The following is a 6,000-nucleotide window of genomic DNA, read 5'->3' on the forward strand; positions in this document are numbered from 1 at the left end:
GACCCCCTCAGCAGCTGAGCAGAGATACAGAACCGGTCCACTGTTCTACGGCCCCATTGCTCCTCCTTTATCTGGAAACCAGTGGGAGCCTCGTTTCCATCACCCTGGAGTCTGGACAAAACTTTTCTAAGCTATAAGTCTCTGTCTGGTCCCCCTTGTTAAGCGTCCCGCCCCAGACTTGAGAGGCGTGTGGATACCGTCACGTAGGAAACACGTCATGAGATGCGTCCATGTCAGGATGTTTCTACATGATGTCAGGTTGCTCTGAAGCCCTTTCAGGTCAATTTTCAGCCTAATTAGTGTTTTTATACTGAATCAATCAGACTAATTAGGTGGAATTATCTTTTATTCGTGGTTCTTTTCTTTGTGCATTTGGACCTTGTGGAAGTTTGGGAAGGCGACAGCTCAGCAACTTGTACAGAGATAGCTATGTTTGGGCCAAAAGGTCTGAGTTTCACTGGTTGTTCCTCTCTTTCTGCTGAGCAGTGTGGACCGGCACCGAGCCTCTGATGGTGCCATCAGCTGGTGCACAGAGCAGCAGAGGGCCAATTAGCTGAGCCCCTGTGTGGCTGCCTCAGCACAGGGATTACAGAGGAAATGTAAATCGGTCCAGCTTGTGCTTGAAAAGGACAGTCAGCACGAGGAGCAGCCTCACGGTGCTCAGAAGTGTGAAAGAGGAGCCATGAAGACAATAAATCAGAGAGCAGTAATAAGAACACCACGTGGTCGGTGTTTTAGGGCAGCTGGATGTGCCGGCGCACAGCCAAGGCCGACACACCAGATTAATCTGCTCATTTCAAACCGGGTTTGTAGGCCCTGCCAGGGAGGCAACAGGTCCACATGACACCGTTGGCAGCGCAGATTAAAATAAACTTCCGTCATTCAGATCTTCTCTCTGCGGTGCTCCTGCTGAGTGGCACGAGCAGCGAGCGAAGCAAACGAGCTTCAGGCCTGCAGAGATTTGTTTCATCACTTCAAAGCTCAGGACAAGTGAAGCATCAGCAGACACACGTCACGACAACACGGAGCAACAAATACAAGATCAGCTGATCGCATCTGAAGCTGTGGCTGCCAGACAACCTGAAGTCTGACTGTTGGGCTGTGCGACGCTCTGACGGTGAACCGAGCCGAGACCTGGAGCTGCTCGCTGGCGCCTCCGTCTGAGGCCTCGGTGGGCCTCCTGCAGCTCAGGAGAACACAGAGGAGTCATGATGGGAACAGATGGTATGACTTTAGCTGATTTTGACCATTTTTGAAGTGAAGCATAAAAGAACTAAAGCCCTGCTAGCGACCCCTAGAGGCTGCACATGTCATTACATGTTCTGATTACAGGCTCTACGGCTAGATGTTCTGGGTTGTTTGTGTTTCTCCAGATGCATGGGCCTGCTCTGGATAAACAGCAGCAAGTGAAATGTAAAAACAAACAACAACAAAACTGTGAATCCAAACCACCTGCTGATGACACCACACCCCAACCATCAAGACCACCAGCAGCAGTCCAGTTCTGTTTGTTCTCAGCCCAGATGAGATCTTCTGACGTCGTCTCTGGTTCAACAGTGGTAGCTCCTCTCCAGAAGACGTCTGTGTTCAGTGGCTCTTGATGTTCTGACACCAGCCTCAGTCCTTGTGAACATCCTCCAACTTCTTGTCTTTTCTTGACAATCCTCTCAAGGCCACAACCATCCCTGGTGCTTGTTCACCTGTTCCTACCACACCTTTGCCTTCCAGTCAGCTTTCCACTAAGATGCTTCATGCAGCTTTCAGCAGAGACCTTCTGTGGAGGCTGTTGATGATCATCTTCTGGACCACTTTCAAACCAGCAGTTTCTCCATTAATGGGCTGAACTAGACTGAGAGATACACGACATTTAGACGGTTTAAATAGTAATTTACTCAAACTCACAACTAAGGATTCTAATATTTTGACTTTTTTTTCTCAGCAGTCGGCCAAAATGATCAGAATTAAAACAGATAATTGCTTGAAGCATTTAACTTTACATGTAATGACTCTGGCGTATATTTCAGTTTCACTTTGTTGACTGATAGAAGCTGTGAAACTTCTCCACCATGTTCTGATGTGCTGACATGAACTCGTATTATGAAAGCATTCATCATCCCTGACTGCCCCAGTGACCCAACATCTGTCTTCTTCATCTTCTACCTGGGGCTGCAAGCTGGGCTGGTTACCTGTCCAGGTGAACCTGCCTTCACCCTGAGTCAGGTGGGATAGGCTCCGCCCCCCACCACCCTAGTGAGGACTAAGTGGTGTGTAGATGATGGATGTTTTACCTTCCGCCCACTCAGCTGGTTTGTGGTGTAATCAGTCTTCTGTTTACTCCACAACAAACAGGAACGTTTAGTTCACTGGCACAACAAAAATAAGAATAATTCAGAAGAATCCAAAATGATCCGTAATACTTCAGTGAACCTCTTTGAAGTCTACCGGAGCAGGCAGTCAGTTTTACTCATTATTTCTGAACTGTTCCAGATAATCACAGCTCACAGAAGCACCCACATCCTCGCTATCAACCTGTACGTTTCTCTGAACCTGTTTGGCCGAATAAACACATCAGAGGAACTGGTTCTGTGTTTCTGTTCAGGGCTCTGGGATGATGCACAGCAATGAGTGAACAAAGAATTTGTACACAAACATCACAACAGCAGCATGTAGACTGATGAAATGATGCACTGGGTTGCTGATCAAATATTTCACAGCACGGGGACACAACATGTTGACACGGTGTTTAGTGGAACATGAAGGCAGGACGAGGACACAGGAGTCTAACAGGAGAGAGACGCCACATTACAACACACTGGTCTTAGTTCTGAACGCTAACAAGAGGCTGTAACGATCTTTATTATCAGATGTCTTTGGATGCTTGGAGAACAAACCACAAGGCCTCTGACTGGCAGCATTTCTGCTCCTGTGTTTCCTATCACAGGTTCTTTTGCTCACGACTGATGCAAAGCCGAGCACGTCACGGTTAATGCAGCCGTTCCTCAGATCCGTGGCCGTCCTTCTGTCCACTGCTGTCATCACCTTCCAGCCTCCAGCTTAGAATCAGAGCTCTGTTACGAGTTTACTGCTGGAGTTTGCATCAGTGCTGTTCATGCAACAGGCAGCAGAGCCTCACGTAGAAACCACATCAGACCTACATGTCTTCATCAGTTTTAAAAGATGCTGTTTGTGCAGCCCAGGGACAATCAATACAGGAATAGAATCACTCATATTGCTCGTAGCAGTGATTAAACTTTAACGAAAAACTAACTGAAAGCTTGTTGTTTGCATGTCGTAACTGATCCTGAAGCTGTGGGAGTCATAATGTGGGGACTCTGAGTGTCTCCAGTCATTGGTCACACAGCATCCAGCCATCGAGCTCTTTGTTCAACCAGATTTAATTATCTCAGGAGGTGTTATCGCGGAATTTACTGTAGATTCTTTTTAGCCCCAAAGTAATCGAGTACTTTGAGGCATATTTAGATCAAAACATCCATCATCTCTACACCTTAATCCTCAATAGGGTCATGGGGGGCGGAGCCTATCCCAGCTGACTCAGGGTGAAGGCAGGTTCACCTGGACAGGTAACCAGTCTATCACAGGGCTACACTTAGAGACAGACAACCAAGCACACTCACATTCACACCTACGGACAATTTACAATCACCAATTAACCTCAGCATGTTTCTGGACTGTGGGAGGAAGCCGGAGAACCCGGAGAGAACCCACGCTGCACGGGGAGAACATGGAGACTCCACGCAGGAAGATCCCGGGTGTCCTCACCGGGACGCCAACCGGCGACCTTCTAGCTGTGAGGCCACGGTGCTAACCACTGATCCACCTGCAGCCCCAGAACAAACCAGATTATAAAAAATAGGCAAACTGTCAAACTGACAGATTCTGGTTCAGAGTGAAGCTTCAAGTCTAGACAAAAACAAACCTGAGCATCATGAGTGACCTCAGCCCTGTTACCAGGTCTAACTCCACTAAAGCTCCACCACCTTTAAATGAAGGAATTCTTCCCGTCCCAGCCTCAGGATGACACTACTGTGTATATTTGTTATGATGGTGATTATTATCCTCAGAAGGCTCCACTGGCATGTTTTCCTCTCCAGAGCCATCGTAGGGCTTCTCCCTGGCTCTTTAAACCCTCACTGCAGTGGCTCCACCACTTTCTATTGTTCTCGGTCTCTCGTGCCTTCGCTGTATTTTTGTCACGATGCCCCTCGGTCCTGGAATGTGCTCCAGAAAACGCTCAAACTGTGTGACCTGGTTTCTTTAGTTACAGTCTGTAAGAACAGACGTCTGCAGCTGCTTTAGCTGAGTGTGCTGTATGTGCTCCATGTATGTACGCCTGGTAGTGATGATATATTATTAATCATATTATTTGTGCTGTATTGCTGTAGCCCTTGGTGCCGCCCTCTTGGCCACGGCTCCCTTCAGTCGTGCCCAAACAGTGTTTAGCGCTCCAGAACAAATGAAAGCTCTCTGAGCATGTGTGAGGCCGGCCGAGGACCTCCTACCGTCCACGAAGCGAGCAGTGAGCTCTGCTGCACCCTCTGGTCCGGCTGGTTGCTCTGTCAGTCAGCTGCCTGGAGATTCCTGTGATTCATGAAATGCTGCAAGCACCAACACGGCTTTGATTACAAGCTGAACACAGTCAGTTACTTTTGTCAAAGTCCTGGTGCTCGGCTGGGATCTGTGAGCGCTCTGACCACGTTTGTGATCAACGCAGTGTGTTGTTGGTTTAAAGCTTCAGCTGCTGTAGGTTTGTTGCCCTGTCATGTCTGGAGCTCCAGCTAACGGCTCCACCATTACTCCAGTTATAAAATATAAAGTATAACCGTCTGAGTGCTTGTACACTCCCAGTAGGACCAGTTCAGCCTCACGCCCACGTTCAAATGTGAGTTTTTCCACGTTTTCAGTTTCTTCACTCTAAGGGCAGATGAAATGACGTTCATGTTCTTAAAGGAACCACAACACAACTACAAGAAGTTCTTCCTTAATAACTCCTAATCCAGGATCCTTAAATAAATCTGTCCAAGTCCTTCCTGGTTCAGTGATGGAGGTACAGAAAGAGGTTTATTTCTGTTACGTCCCCTTTCACCTCCACCCCAGACTATTCAGAGGCCTGTGAGCAGTGGCTGTGGAGACCAACAGAAGGTGTCAGTCAGCTGGGGGTGGCCAGGTCCTGTTCCTGGACTGTGGTGGAGGCAGGATATTGGGGTCAGGAGGTCAGTGTCCTTCACTGCTGCTCCTGCATGTTGAGGAGGCTGCTGCTCTCCTGGACGCCTTCAGTTTTCAGCAGCAGAGGAAAAGAGACGGGAAGTGTGTGTGTTGGATGGCATGCGGCTGTCATCCATCCCTATCTGAACCCTGTCAGGCTGTCCTTTAACCTGCCTGACTCTCACAGGCAGAGACACACTCACACAATGTGGAGAGTGAAACGCACAACCAGAGACACACAAAGGACACAACGGCTCCCTCAGACCCTACAGAGCAGGTATCGGTAGAACACAGTCTGTGCTGTGAGGACAGAGTGGACACTGAGGAGAACGTTTCCCTCAGCTTCATGTGATCTTCAGCTTCTGACAGAACCGTTAGCGTTCATGGACCTGTGCTATGCAGAGAGATGGACAATGTCAGCCTTCACATGTTAGAAGAAATGTTAAACTAATAAGTAGTCAGTTAAAATGTACACCCATGCTACAAGAAAGACTCAGACTTGTCACTCTGAGTCCTCGACCCTCCAGTGAACGTTCTCAGGTGTTTTCCAGACGGCCTGCTTCCTCCTCCTACCTGGACGTCAGGAACACGCTCCAGTGTTTCATAGCGTAATTTGAATAAATTTGTTTTGCGAGCAGTTGGTGTGAACTGAAATGTGATAGCAGCTGAAACTTCTCTTACAGAAACCATCACTGAGCTCCACACCTTCATCATCATCATCATCATCTCACCTCCTCCCTTCCTCTAATTCAATTTGCTTCAGCATTTAGAACACGC

At 48.1% G+C, this 6,000-nt stretch overlaps 1 protein-coding gene across 1 annotated transcript in view; it reads left to right on the plus strand.

The window, feature by feature from the left end:
* plch2a (phospholipase C, eta 2a) overlaps nucleotides 1-6,000 on the plus strand; it is a 165,546-nt gene that overhangs the window by 65,932 nt on the left and 93,614 nt on the right.

The sequence above is a fragment of the Stegastes partitus genome, unplaced genomic scaffold, assembly GCF_000690725.1.
Source record: "Stegastes partitus isolate 25-593 unplaced genomic scaffold, Stegastes_partitus-1.0.2 Scaffold564, whole genome shotgun sequence".
Taxonomy (NCBI): Eukaryota; Metazoa; Chordata; class Actinopteri; family Pomacentridae; genus Stegastes; species Stegastes partitus.